At 40.2% G+C, this 15718-nt stretch overlaps 1 protein-coding gene across 1 annotated transcript in view; it reads left to right on the forward strand.

The window, feature by feature from the left end:
* The first annotated feature begins 301 nt into the window (after positions 1-301).
* WWC3 (WWC family member 3) overlaps positions 302-15718 on the forward strand; it is a 100498-nt gene continuing 85081 nt past the window's right edge. Inside the window, exon 1 of the mRNA XM_039550311.1 lies at positions 302-446. The gene's annotated coding sequence lies outside the window, so the exon portion shown is untranslated. The remainder of the gene's footprint in view (positions 447-15718) is intronic.

The raw sequence follows: 15718 nt of genomic DNA on the forward strand, positions 1-15718 counted from the left end.
AGCGCGGCGGGGCTAGTCCCGGCTTGGAGCGGGGCTGGCGCGGGGGAGGATGAGCTCGGCGCGGTGCAGCCGGAGCCGCCCGAGTCCCGCTCCCTGCGGGGCCGCCTGTTAGTGCTGGAGGAGGAAGAGGAGGAGGAGGCGGCGGGCGGCCGCGGCCCGGGCGGGACTGGAGCTGCCCCGGCGGCGGGCGGGGAGCGGCTTTCGGCCGGAGCAGGGCGGCGGCGGCCCGGCGGCGGAGCGGCCATGCCGTGGTTGAGCGGCGGGCGGCGGCGGCGGCAAGCGGCGGCGGGACAGGGCGGCGGGCCGGCGGCGGGCGGGCAGCGGGGCCGGGAGAGCTCGGAGCTGCCGCTGCCCGCCGGCTGGGAGGAAGCGAGGGACTTCGACGGGCGAGTCTTTTACATCGACCACAACACCCGGCAGACCTCGTGGATAGACCCCCGGGACAGGTACGAGTGAGATCCGGGGGGAAAGAGGGCCCGAGCCCGGTTCACCCGGGGCCGGGCCCGTCGGCGACATTTTCCTTCCCTCGTCCGCGGCCGCCGGCAGGGTGTGGGCGGCGGGGCCGGCGGTGCCGCTGCCGGCGGGGCACCCCGGGGGGAGGGGGCTCTGTCACACCGGCTCTCCGCGGCCCATCATGGGGGTAGAGCCCCTACCCGTGCTGCTGGTGGGTTTGTCGGCAGTGTTAAATGTTAACTCTGATCCAGAAAAAAAGAACTGAGGCTTCCCCCCCCCCGCACTTCCCTATGGTGGGTGCTCGGACTAAGCGTTGTCTCAGTGCGGGGGCACATGGAGAGGCAGGAGCGGTGACACTGCCTGTGTTTGTACTCTTCGCGTACCGGAGCAGCCTCGCTGTAACCGAGCGGCTTGGCCATCCTGATTTATTAGCCGGGCTGAACTAATTGGCAGCAGCAGGCTGGAGGCATGCTGGAGTAATTTGGTAGATTACCTCCTCATAAAAGATAACGCTGCGTGGAGGTAAGCAAACCGGGAAATTCCTGCACTTAATTTGACAAATACGCGGTCTGCTGCAAATTAGCAGCAAAAATCTGTAGCTGCGTGGTGTCCAAGCAGCGTCTGCACGGCCCGGCGGTGCGTGGGGAGACCGAATTAGGCCTTTTCTTCTCATTTAGGGTGAGTAAATACGGACAGGTCTTACGGCTTTTAGCAGAAATACGTTATAAGCAATATTTAAGCGTCGTAGCTGAAATCTGGTGGAAGCGTGGGCTCTGTTGCGGGTGCTGCCCAGTAAAAGACGATCTCGCTTCAAAGTGGTCGCCTAAAAATTTCCACGCGGGGTTAGTGAACACAAGTGTCAGTATTTTAGGTGTCTGCGAAATAAGAAACATATGTCTCTGTGTATGCTTTTCTATATTAAAAATTGTTTTTATAGTAAGTGAAAGTTGGACAAGGACAGTTTGAACCTCAGCCAGAGCTACCTTGCCAGAAGTATGCCTGGAATGTTAAGCAGGCCACAGAAACATTTAAGCACAGTCTGGGTTAAAGACTGTAGTAATTTGAGAGATTCCTGTCGTTTTGCACGACAATGCATAATTGTTTAAATGGCCTAAATATTTACCTACCGGATCAAGATGTTTTGTCTCATTATTTGGATGTACTTATGCATACACGTATTTTTTTTGCTGAGATGTTAAATATTTGTTAATATGCTTTAGATAGTACATATTTTTCTACATTGAAATGCATGTACACGTTGTTAGGTTCCTTTTAATACCGTGTTGTAAAGGTAACCGATGTTTGTTGCTTCCCTGCATCTCATCCTTTCCATTAAGTATCAGAGAGTATGCGGTTTTGTCTTCTGCAATATCTTCCATACAGAAAATAACAGAAAAGATTTAGTCATTTACTACAGTGTTAAAATTGAGTTACTGTTCAACTTATATAGTATTGCTAAAATTATGGCTCAGTGTTTGGAAGAAATAATTGAAATGCCACACGTTGCTTGAAGTTTTGTCTAAATATTTCACTCCAAGGTTTAAACTTGGATCTGTTTTTCACATTGGGTAAGAACAGGCTGTAGAGCAGAGATTGAGACATTTACATTGGGGCAGGTAGAAAAGAGATGTTTTCACAAGCATGTTATCAGTAGTTTGTACAGAATTCAAGTAGCAGGAGCTGGTTCTGTGACTGCAGAGTTAATCTCTGGTTGAGAATAGACCACTCTTGTTATTTTAGCGAGATGTCTGGGTTTTGCATGTCGGAAAGTGACCAGTCTTTTTGGGTTTCATTGCAGCTATTCAGATTCCCATGGGCAGCAGCAAAGTAGGAAAGGATCAGGGTAGTTGTTTTCTGAGAAAGTTTGGGAAAGAAAGGTGAGAGCAGCAGTGAAGTGGTATTGAAGCTGTATTTTTGCAAAAAGTGGTTTAAGTGGAGGGCAGAATAACCTACTTGTGGCATATGTACCTCAGGATTATGAGTTAGGCATAGAGTGACAGAGTTCAGCCCCCCATTTCTGTGTTTGGGTTATTTTTATTTCTACCCAGGAGGAACTGGACAAAGCTATGAGACCTCAGGCCGTGCTGCACTTGATCAAGGGCTCTGAGAATCAGCACCTCTAAGCTTTCCTATGGGTAGTAGTCTCTAAGCATCCCCACAGGCTCCTCTTTCTATTTAGCTGGCACTCAGTAATTTGTTTTTTTTCTTTTCAGGATTCCCCCTGAGATTTCGGAGCCTTTTGGATAGTTTGGTTAGTGAATTTGATTTGAAATAATTATTCAATTAAAAATCCCACCACAAAACAAAACAAATTTCGCTCCCTTCCCCCAGTGTTTTTCCCACTGAAGCAAAAAAGACAAAGAAATGCTAATTGGAGAAGTGCTCTATAAAGGATTTTGAAGTTTGGGAAAGAGAAGATGATGAGAGTAAGGGAGACAAGTCAGAATAGTAAAGACTGAGAAGGGAAAAAGGACTCAAGTGGATACCTTATGATTTTCTGTGGTGAGAAAAAAGGTACAAGAGTGATAAAATGAGCGGATTTGAGAAGGATGTTATCTTTAGTATCAAATCAGTCGTTAGGTTCAGGAAGATACTGTGTTGCTCTGTATGGATTGTGTTTAATGGATAGATTGCAGAGGGTTGTCGAGCAGATCCTGTGGATCTCAGAAGGGAGCCATTCAGTGCATGTTTTCATCTCGTGGTAGTGGTCGTCTTTTATCTTAATAGATCATAAATTCTTCAAGGCAGGGAACTGCCTTTTAATCTTGTGTTTGCACAGTACTTGCTACATTGAGATTCTGTTCAATAACGGGATTGTAAATGAATTTATAGAAGACCAACTATGTTTGTGGTTGATATTGATGATCTGTGTGGCACCAGAGATCTTATTACTGTTGCTGTTTGTTACAAGACTGTTTTCAAGTGATTAGAGCTTAGACAAAAAACTCTTGGAGTTTGGCAAAAACTTTCCAAGCTCATGAGTCTTGCTAGATTTGCTGTATGTGGAAACTTCACTTAAAATACAGTGTTGGTTTTTTGGAATAACTCTAGGGAAGAGGGTGTCTTTCAGCTTCTTAATGTGAGTTGTCTTGGTGGTTTAAAGATTTGAATCATGTTGGAGTGAGGATTTTAAACTTGTAAGGTGTAGGAGTGTTTTTGCATGGAGAAATCATCCATTTGGACCAGTTGGGGAGGAATTAAAAAATCAGTGTGGGCTTGGTAAAGACCTAGGTTTTAGCAGCTGTGTGTAACTTCCTGCAACTTGGACTGCTGGTACTGGGGAGTTTTTCTGTCCTGTGTCCTCATTAACATCTTAATTCTGAGGCCTAATACCTGAATAATGTGAGCACAGGAGAAAAACCCTGGCCTTGTAGAAGAGGTGGGTTGGAACAACGAGTATGAGATCAAATGGGGTTGGCCCTGGAATTTGACAGACAAGGGGGGGAAATTTGGTAGGTTTTGAAAGCAAAGCAATCAGGAGCTAGAGGTAGGGAGAAGGTGGATGGCACCTGAAGTCTGGGAAGGAAAAAGTAGGGGAACTGGACTGAAAACCAGTAGAGCAGGGAAAAACAGGTAAGGAGAAACTGGTCTGGTGAGGGTTCAGGGTGTGAGGGTGTCAGCTCTTTTCTTGGCTGTACAGGGAACCCTGAGGGGAAAGAAAGAACACTGTGTTTGGATGAGGAATCTTCAGGGTGAGAAAATACCACGAGGGGCAGCATGCAAAGTCTAGGTGAAGAAGGGAAGATGGTTGGAGGGTGAAATATAAGAGCTATGTGTGAGATGTGAGTATGGGGGTCAAGAAATGTAATATGTGCTGGACAAGGAGATTACTGAAAAGTCAGAATTGTAGAGACTGGAAATCAGCAGGAAAGGCTAATGGGCTTAAAACAAGGAGTCAGTTTGGCAAAGTTGCTAGGAGCAGGTATCTGTTGTTAGTGCAGAGCAGAAATGTTTAAGTGTGTACTGGGCAGGAAAGTGCAGAAGTTCAGCTTTTTGCTGAACTGTTTCAGGACTCTATTGTCATCATTTGATTTTAGCAAGTATCTGTATTATCCAATTAGTTGACTTCTTCTGTTGGGTGAGACAAAGTCCACTACTACTGTTGTTTCCTCTGCTATGGCAAGTGGCACAGCAAGGTGTTCAAACACATGCTGGTGTGATGCTGCATAATGTGATTTCTCTTTCCCCAGACTGGCTTTATAAAGGGGTAAGAAATTGTAAGTAAGAAGCCTAAATAAAAAGTATATTCATGTCAGATATTCAAATCTAGAAAATTCCAGACTTAAAGTCACTTAACTACTGCTTGTTTTGTATGAAAAGAGCATTTTTAGTGACAAATTTTCTCATATATTTTCTTGCCTTATTTGATACATGTAGAGGAGCAACTCTGAGGGCAGATGGGAGAGCTGATGAGAATTACTTCTGAAGGTTTTGCCCAAATTGGAAGATGGGCCTTTAGTGAGGCAAAGGATCTTTTGACATGCCGCCACGTGATAAGGTTAGAAAGTCAGTGGCCTCATTGTCAAGGCAAGAGAATATTTCCTAGAGTATTGGAATTTATCTGTACAGTTGGCAGTATTCAGCAATCCAAAGACAATCCTAAGCATTAATTTTTTTTCAAAAATAGCATTTTTCAGGGTTTGCCTTAAACCCCTACACTGAGAGTTGCAATTAGTGACATTAATTATTAGAATTCAAATACTTCTATTCCAAAACATCAGAAAGATGAAGGCAAAAGTATAGTTAGTATCACTGCCATTTTTGAACATTTTCTTCAATTTTGTATATGTTTTCAGACTTTTCTTGTCTACTTCCTGTTTGTTGTATTTTGATGTTCAACTCTGTCAACTCATAGTTTTGTTTTGAGCTAATGCCATTTGTGGAATGGGAAGAAAACAAAGTGATTGCTGATCGTTACTTCAGTCTTCCCTCAGAAAATATTTCAATGACTGGACAAATTTAAGTCATACTCTGTATTTGACTGTGATGCAGATTGTTAATATAAAACATAAAATGAAACCTGTAAGGTACAAAAATTTATTTCTGGAAGTGATGCTTTGAAAATGTTTAAAGTGGAGCAGAACTGTTGAAATAGTAATTTGGCTGTGATTTTATAAATTGGCTTTTTAGGCTGTTGTTACCAAGCTTGCAAGAGATGAAGAAGCTTGTAAAGGAAAAAAAAAGAATTATTGAATGAATTTGGATCTGAAAAATATGTTCTCCCATGAGAGGAAAAGAGTTGAATTTATTCAGTTGAAGAGGTGTTTAAGAAGTGATTTGAGTACCGTTCATAAAAAGAGATGATAGCAGAGACTTCAGAACTCTTTGTTTTGGTAGATTTGTAATAGCATCTGATAGTCAGAAGTTGAAACCAGAAATATGGTATGTTTTTAACAGTAGTAGATATTAGATGTCAGCGTAGTTTTTCCACTCCTTTAACTCTCTAGATGAAATTACCTAAGTTTTGCCTGATTTAAGTCGGCTATCATTTGAAGTCTCATTGTTTATGACCATCAATTTTTACTGTCTCCATTGCATGATGTATCATTTGACCTGTATATAAAATACATATAGCTAAGTATATCTCATAAGGACTGGCAGAGCAGCCATCCTTTCATTAGAAAGTGGAGAGTTGCTCTATTTGGTTGTTTCTCTTGATGCACCCAGGAAGAAATCCTATTTATCCCTGTTGTGGTGGTGGCTGCTGCTGCCCGAGTTGTTGGTGAACCACAGGGCTGAGCTGCAGCATTAAACTCATGGTGGGCTGGCTCAGGGGTTTGATATCTCCCTTGATGGTCAGGGTGAGCACCCACAGACCCTTGTGTTAACTACTTAGTTGCAATTGGTTCATCATTTCCCTGCCCCATTTTGTGTATGACCTCTTGAATACGCATCACGCTGTTGAATATCTGTAAGTTCTAGAAAGTTCTCTGGTGTTCGATACCCCATTGGTCCCCCTGCACTGCTCCCTCCCCCCTTGTCTCTGGTTGGTCCGTTTGTACTGTCCCCTCCCCTTTGCCCAAACCTGATTGGTTCGTTGCACCCCTATAAAACCCCTGGACCCGCTCTTGTTAATGTCTTCTGTCACTAGAGCCCGTGCTGGAATTGACTCTTCTGAACCCATACAGGAGATCCCTCTCTAGCTCTTCATCTTCAGTGTGCAGGCCTGGATATAGCCGCTTGCATTTGGGCCTGTCATTGCTCCTGGGACTGTGGGTGTTTGCGAGGTGGCTCTACAGCCCCTCCTGAGGATCGCCAACTGTGGATAGGGACTCCAGAGGTCTCCAGGTCTATGGCGGACACTCGGAGAAGGTGCAGCACTGGTCCTCTCCCAGATGCAGTGGCTTGCATCATATCCCCATTACTTCAGGCATCTAGGTCACTGCTGTTGCACTGTTTGATTACCTCAGGTTGGGAATACAGTGGAATTAAAAGCATTGCATATAAAACAGTACTTGAGATCCAGATGTTTTGGATTTTCTGTGCAAATGTCAAGCCTGGATGCAGCCACGGTGTGGATGGGAAAGCCGTGCAGCTGTGTGGCTGCTCTCCTGGCATGTGACTGGGAATACATGCTGCAGCAAATGGTGTTGAGAAAGGGCTGCAGTGCCCTCGGCCTCTCCGGGCAATCTGCACATATTTGTACTTTAGTTCTTGCTCAGAATAACTAAGTAATATTTTTAAGGGCATGCTGTAGCTGACACTTGTTTTGAAAGCTTCACACATACATATATATGCCATGATAGATCTACTTCTCTCCCTGTCATGAGGGAGGTACATTCATTTTTTTTTTTCATCCTGTCCAGTAGGTCTTCAGACCGATATTTAACTTCATATTGTGTGTGAATCCCAAGAAAATGTTTATGATTAAAAATGAGTGAAGACAGAAGCATCCTAGGTTAATGTTACTTGGTATTGGGTATGATCTTCAAGCTGAGTCTTTTGTTTGATTGGTAGATTCTGATTAGGTGTTAACACCTTACAATGTTAATTAGCTGATTCATGGTAAATACTGCTAAATTACTGGTTTCCCCCCTTTGCCGCCTTGATCTCACCTCTCTGATTTAAATGTTTTGAAAAAGTAACTTAATTTCTTTTCAGATTTATATTGCTGGGGGAAAAGCAGTGCCTGTATGAAGTGAGCATTAATGTTTTCTTGTAATTCAGCATTGTTATAAATGAGTGCTACATCTCCAGTCATTGAGTATTAGAAATGTTTTTAGTAGTTTTTCAGTGTCTTGAAGTGTAGAGGTGGAAGGCATCCACTGATTCTTTCTAAGATGAAAGGTTTTCCTTATAGTACAATAATAGTGATTTATGGTTTATTTAACTGGTTTTTACTAATTAAAATACATATCCTTTGAAAATCTGGCTTAGGCAGCATAAAATTTCAGGACCTAATGCATGTGTGCCAAAGCATCAAAACATCTTTTGAGCCACAGAAACCTCATTAGCAACAAAGCCACCACTGTTAAGCTTCTTAACATTTCGTTAAAGGTGAAGGGGTTTTTTTTGTGTGTGTGTAGTTTTTACCTCTTAATGGAAGTATTTTCGGCAATTAGATATGTATTGTAGACACCTGCTTTACTGTATTTGTGTGCATGCTAGAAAGGACTAAATTAGCAGTTGTGATTTGAGTGTGTTACAGCAGTGTGATGGCACGTGTTACGAGAGCTGTTTCTCGAAGGGTGCTGTGACATGGTATTGATTCATATCTGCGTTGGGTCTTGCAAGCTGAGAAACCCTGATTTGTTGGAACTTGTCTGTGCTTGAAACTGTCAGAGAAGGTACTTTGCTATTTTTATATATATAAATTAGTGTGTATCTGAGTTGGTATAGACACAGTGGTTGTATTTATTGTAATTAAACAGCACCAGGCAGTGTGAAAAGAAAACTGGGTGTTTGCATTAGTGTATTTTCTAAAGGCTTATGGGGAGGGAAATCTCTGCTTTTCAGGATCTGCACAAGTGAGAATGCAAGATTTGAAATGTCAGAAGTCTAGGGCTGGGATTCAAGTCCTATTATTTGGGGAAATATTCCTATTCAGGCTTGGATTCTAGTGATTAGTTTGAGAGATAACAACTTCATGTTTTTAGCAAATATAGTGACAACACTGTGTAAACATAAGAACAAATGACTCGTAGGCAATAAAAAACCCTAGAAACTTATCTATAGTAGAGCCCTGTTAACAAGCTTCACAGACATGCCTGTTAAATGTAATGTTGGTTTATAATTTTGTGTTGTTTCTTGGAAGGTAGAGCTTTGTAAAGTTGTATGTGAAGCCAAACAGAAGTATTTCGTTGATACATTGTTGAAAAAAGTAAAACTAATACTTTTCTGCCTACAATTAAAAATTGAACTTCCTGAATATCGTATCTGCTGCAGGATGTGACAGTTCACATTCACCAGCAAAGTCAGCCAGTATTGCAGCTTTTAAGTAATCTTCAGCTTGTTTCTGGTTGAAAAAAGCAAGCTAAAGAAAACACGCTCTAGGTATTTTTCCTACCTCGTTGCCTGCTGTGGCAGGGCAGGGAGCACGCTCAGCAAGGTTTGGCAATACAGTGCTCTTGAGCTAATAATTCGCTGCTGCCAAAACCAGTAATGTCCTCCCTGCCAAACCACATGGTCTCACCCCTCTCTTGCACTGGTACCCTTGCTTATCTGACCTTGCAGTAAGAAAATGAGAAAAAACCCCAACCCTATGCAGTATTTCATGTCTCCTTTTTTTGGGGAAGGGTAGTGTTCAGCTGGTTGAGTTCCCTACGCTCAACTTAACCTTTGGGGCAGATGGGTATTTGAGTGGTTTATGTCAATTAAGCTTGATTCAATAAGGAATTGGATTAGGGAAAAGTGATGAGTCAGTTTAAAACCTTCTTTGAGTAAATCCTCTTTGTGAATGGCAGCCTTGACGACTGATTTTTAAAATACTTCCATAGTAAAACAACACATCTAATCAAGTTATGTTTCAAAAGGAGAGAATCAGTTTTCTGACATAAGATGGATGTTTAAGGATGTTTAAAGGCCAACAGAAGAAAAATAGGTGTCAGAGTCAGTTTTTTAGTCGAGTAGCAGCACCGAAGTGGGTATCAGGAGGCGAAAGAGCTGCAAATAGTAGAAATGATTTGGGGACTGAGCTTGTGGTATCATCACCAGCTTGGAAACACAAAATGCTTGGTGAAGTCAGTGGTGAGTATTGCCAGGGGTGACAGGGAACAAAGTTGGTGTGTGAGGAAATTAGACCAGATGTGTGCTTGGGAGGTGTATGTGAGGGAAGTGAGTATAAGATCAGGTAGATGTGGAAAGTATCTTGACAGTGGAGCATCTCCACGGAAGATCTCAGTTGGGTGTAGAAGTGTAGGGTGTGACTGAGGAAGGAATGGAGCGTGAAAAGGCATGTCAAGGTAATAAGAAAAACCATGGAACAGCTATTTGGGTGACTTAAAAGGTGGTTTTGTCACCAGTGTTTGGAGCGAGAACTTGTCAAAAGATTATTCCAGTGTATCTGGGGAGTTTTTTGAGGGAGGTTAATGTGTATAGGTGGAAATTGCCAGGTCATAGAGGAGGAGGTTGTAATATTTGGATTAGATGAACAAGATTTTTGTCTCTGCTTATGGAGAGGGGCAGGGACTTTGATGATGTGTTCTTTTTCCTTTATACCAATCTAGCCTATTTCGTGAGAATAAATCCTTCAGTTCTTAACTAGTCATTAATAGCAAGGAATGGGGGTGTAGGCTTTGCTCTGCCATACCACAGGGTCTTGATCATTTCTTGATTCTGTCCCACATAGGAAAGTTAATTTGGACTTAATGCAATGAGAATGTGCTAAAAGCTTGGTAAGACGTGATCTGTGACTTTTAATAGCTGATTGAATCCTGCGAGTCAGCCATTTAATACAGCTCCAGTCCTGGCAAGGCTTGCTCTAGGTACATGTTGCATGATCAAATAAGCTGGAATGTTTCTCAGTTTGTTTCCCTACATTTCTGTGGGTGTTGGCTGGAGTAGGAAAGGCTTTTGCATCTAGTGATGAGCGTGGTGGTCTCCCCGTGGTTTGCAGGATGGAGGCAGTTCTGTGCTGTACTGTTCACCCTTTGGCTGAAGGAGCTGACTGCCATCAAGGGCTGAGTTAGTAAATATCAAAACCTAAAGCAACTACATTTTTTATTTTTGTTTTCAAAGACTTTTCTATTTCAGTATATTTAATTGGCAGTGGGTCAAAAATAAAGTACAGTGATATCAATACCCTTGAACCAGCAACAGAGAATCAAAGGCTATCTTTCATAGCGTTCTGAAAGAGTTATTTTTGAGATGAAATATCTATGGAGAATCTTGTTGAAACTATTTTGACTTATATTGTACTTAGGCTGAAACTCTTTCTCACAGAGAGTGATTAGGATTCTTTACAGCAAAATGCAGAGTTTGGTATCAAAGCTGAAAATGCTTAATATTTCAAAATTGATTTATTTAATGTTGGACTGCAGTTTAAACGGCTAAAAATAAGACTTCTAAAAAGCCTTAATGCACAACATTTTCTTAGAAAGAGTGGCCTACCCATGTTTGGGAAGGCAGCTGAAGTACTGCATAATTATCTAATTCTATAGCATAAACAAATCGTGACCCACTTCTCAAAGGTGGATACTGTCCAAAGTTACTTGACTTGAACAGCAATTCTATGAGTGCTTAAAAGAGAATTACAGAATAAAAAGTACACTACCTTTTTTTTTTTTTTTTTTCTTTTGGGCAGTGTAGGGATAATTAGGAGCTGGAGAAAGAAGTGCATGTGTTTTGAAATAACTGTTTCAACACTTCAATGTCTTTTGCTTCCCCCAGATTACATCTTTTGGATAAGACTAAGAATCACAGTATTAAAGATATGATAAGGCACATAGGTAAAAATCCTTGAACCCCAAACTTCAGAATAAGTTAACCACAAAACCCAAGAAAAAACTGATTTAATGACCATCATGCCTGTTGGATCAAAGGTCTGTTTTAGTAGCGTCTAAGTAGCCTTTAATACTATAATTGATGATGTTGTGGTTTAGCATAGCTTGGTTTTTAATTAAGGAGAAATCCATCAGAAAGCCGTCCCACAAGTTAACCTGATGATCGTCTGTTAGAGATAGCATAACTGACCTCTACTTCACATAGTTAAAAAAAAATTGGAAATGGTTGTAGATGGAACTGCAATAGGTAGTTTGTCAAAATTTGGTTAAAAACATGTATATTCATATTATATATTTTTATATGCTTGTTTTCAACTGTATGCAGTGTTCTGATTCGCAGCATTTGAAAAAAGTGTACGCTACTCTGTGTTGGTTTGAGTTGTCTTATTTTTGCTTTTCTGCCAGCTTGTAGTTTATTCAAGGGAAAGCCTAGTGGTGCTCTTGTGGTTATGGGTGTACTGAGATTTGTGATAAACAAGCACCATGTGCTCAAGACTCTGCACGGGCATTTGACTACTACTTCTGTGCTTAATGTAGCTGCTCAGTTGGGACAATTAAATTACAGAATTTTTTGTTTAGAAAAATGGTCACTAGTACCAGCTTGCAGAAAGATGGTTAAAAATGCTCTACTTTGAAATGATGGACTTGTTTCTTGCTTTTCTTTGAGATTCCTCTCAAGCAATCAAATACAATCCTTGCCTCAATAGACTTACATCTGTGAACTTCCAGGCTTTTCATTTGATAATGCTTCGGAGGCTGAATTTTTATATTAAAAGTACTTCAAAAATCCATTGTAGCCTACTTCTTAATTGCAATTTGATTTTGATGCTTATGTCTTGTCTGTATGGCAGAAGACATCGTTTTAACTGAATCTCCATATTTCACAAAGGTTTAAAAAAAAAACATTTTCCTCAGAAGGAAAGCAAAAGCATTTTAATTAAAAATGGTCAGGTATTTTTTGATCAACTGTATTTTGTATCTGGACTGCCTAGTCATCATTTTGTGTTGGCTGTAGGGGAACTTTGGGAGTAAATGTCATGTCATAAAGAGGAATATCTGTTGTGAAAACTTTTTTGATTTCACACAGTTCTCCACCCTTGGAAATGCAGCTTAATGCATGCATGAGCTAGTATTTTAATGTTCTTCCTTATAGCCAGGATTGCAGAAAGAAGCAACTCTTCAGTTATCTGCACTACTAAAAGGCAGCTACAATGTGTATAGGACTTAAAGAAAGATTTTTTTTTAAGCCTTTTGCCTTAGTCAAGGGGAGTGTGTAGAGTGACGGAGAGATCCTAGAGCTTGTCCTTATCCTTTCTTTTGTGTTGTTTGTATTTAATAATTCTTTGCATATTGAGTCGTGTACTGATTCAGCTAAACAACTTCTTGATTTCTCAGAACACTGTGTAATGCACTGAATTAAAGAAGTGTTTTCTTTGATCTTAGTGAATGGCTAGTTTCACCTAAGTTCCTTGGAACTGATCTGCAGTGTGAAGTATGATGACTGTTCTTGAAGTGTGTTACTTAATGTTTTCTATTCAGGAAGATGATGATGTTGTTGAGGGAAAAAATTAAATGCTGAACCCTGCATACTTGTCTTAGGCAGAATTAAAGTGGTAGGTTGGTATTTTCTTGTGTGTTCTGTATGGGTTGGTTGGGTTTGTTTTGTTTTTTAATATGGTACAGCTACAATTTTTTCCCCAAGAAATTGTGAAATAAACCCTTTAACTTTTGGTTTAAACAAAATATTTCCCTTTAGCCTATTTTTGGAGTAAAATGTCAAGAGGTTTATGATCAGGCTGACTCTTGGATTCTGATGGATTGATGGTGCAATGAAGATACTGTATTTCCAGTTCTAGGAATTATTTTCTTACTGTAAAATAAGCTACTTTGTAAATTCCTGGTTGTCTTCTTTAATAGTTTTCTGTATGCACTTACATGAAGTTTTGCTGAAGCGTTACAAATTTCTTCAGTTGGGCATGATAGAAGGCTTTTGGAGGAAAGAGTCTTTTTAGTCCATGAGTAAGTATCCAAACACAAATGTATGTGAATGGTCTGTACCATGTCATTTAATCATCTGAAATTTCAGCCAATTTATAATCTGCAATATTTGTTTATGGCTATAGTCTCAGTGCTTCTGTTAGTAAACACTATTCTGATTTTACATCTGGAAGGTTGAAGTTGAGAAATGTTTGTGGGGAGTGATCTGTGGAAGATTTGCTGAGCCACGATTAGTTTCGTGGTGGTTTTTTCCTTGGTTTAAGTTTTTAAAGAAAAGTCACAGTAGTGTTTCCTGTCCTTGTCTGTAAATGTCACTCAAAACCTCCTTACTCTTTGTACTGAATCTGTTCTTAGGGATTCAAGGCCTTTTAGGAAATTATCAACTACCTTAATTTTTAATTTTCAGAAGTGGCTTCTGGAAAGTTTGGCACAGATTTTGATATCCCAACTTTTTGTCTTCTTGGAGTGTGTCATGTGCTTAGAAAAAACTCTTTAAGTTTTCTCAGAAGTAAATATAAAAAAACCTTGAACATTTCATAAAGCTCAGATGTAAACCTGTTTTCTTGCTAAGCCATTATAGAGTATTTTTTTATGACTTAGTAAAAGACAAAATAGCAGGTGATTCATATGAATGAAGATATATGTATATTTTTTTCAAACCAGTGTTCATAAAATTTGTCACAATATTCAGGAAATAGGCTAAATAAAGCTCCAGTGATTGTGGAAAGTAGTTCATTTGTGCAAACTTTTCCCACTGAAATACCAATACTTGTATGTAGAGTGAGCTCTCTTGTAATATTGTGTTAGGGAAATTATTTCTGGGAGTAATCTTGTAGATCTGTCTGTGCCTGTTCAGTGCTTCTGTTCAGTTACAGTGATGATGTAGCTATCTTGTTCTCTGGACATCTGCCTGCTAGGAGTGAGACGAGTCCTCTGTTCTGTCTCATAATATCTGCCAAACAGCTTTAAGGCAATAATGCACTTTCATTACTATTGATGGGACTCAGTTTGGATCCTTGAATTAAAGTCTCTCTCTTTTTCTGTTTTCTGACTTGTACAGAGGTTTTTACCATTACCTGTTTCTTTTGGAAACAATATCTGAAAGGGAGTATTGGTAATTTTTTTCTTCTAACATGTAATGGGTTCAGAATTTTTTAAAAGTTTTGTTGTTTTAAAATACAGCTGCCTCATTTTATCATTAAAACATACTGTAATAAATTTCTGGAATATCTCCTTTAGGGTAATTATGTTTGGTATGTGAACATCTGGAGTTTTTGAAGTTTTGCACATATGCCTGTTTGCCTACATGGTTCTTAAGATATTTGTTTTAGTCTTTCTGAAGTGACTTCATAAAGAAAATCATATTCATTTTTTACTCAAATCACAACTGTAAGTTTATTTTCTTTACATTTAGAATCTATGGAACATTTATAAAAGGCTTTTCTGTTCCATTTAAAATACAAATTACCCTGTGTCCAAAACTCTTGTTCCATTTGGAACACCCCGAAACTAGGGGTAGTGTCCTGACTGTGGAAATTTTTTCCCCACTCTCCAGTCCCTGAATACGGTTCTTTAAAATGCAAGTCTTTTGAGATCCTGTGTTCATTTTTTCTGTCTTTCGCCTTTTTAATGTATGTGTTCAAAAGCTTATTTTTCAAAGTGGATGAAGATTTTAGCACTAATACCTGTATCCAGATATTTCTGGGTTTTCTGTAAAGAAAAAAACCAGATGTTATACAGAATAATAGGCTCTTAATACAATGTCAGTACATGATGTTAAAAGTGAATTAGTCAAATTAGGAATACATTTTTTTTTCTTCCCATTAGTGAAGATAGTCACTTGTTCAGATTTTTACAAGGATGATTTCAAAATAGTTGTGAGAGCACTTTGCTTAAAGAATTTTTGAATGTTTTAAGATACTACACTTGTATTTAAAGTACATGAATTTTGTTGTGCTTTTGGGGGTTTAAGTGTTTGGGGTTTTGTTTCTTTTAGAAGATGGAAATCTGCACTATGAATAGAGTTCTAATACAGGAGATTTTCCTTGAGTCCACATTTACTCATTTTATATACTTTCTGTATGCTAGGCAGGCATACTTTTTAAATGTTGGGGTTTTTTTTTCATGGCAAAAATAGCTTGCAGCTTACTGAAAAACAAGGCAGACCTGTGCCTCAAAGTCCAAAGGAAACTGCTGCTTGGATGAGGCTCTAAAGAGGGCATTTATATGTTGTGGAATGAATGGCATGCCTGCACTAACTCCCGCAGGCCGGATATTTCCAAGGTATCAGACAGAGCTGTATATACTGCACTTTTCCCCCTTAGGAT

The sequence above is a fragment of the Corvus cornix genome, chromosome 1, assembly GCF_000738735.6.
Source record: "Corvus cornix cornix isolate S_Up_H32 chromosome 1, ASM73873v5, whole genome shotgun sequence".
Classification (NCBI taxonomy): domain Eukaryota; kingdom Metazoa; phylum Chordata; class Aves; order Passeriformes; family Corvidae; genus Corvus; species Corvus cornix.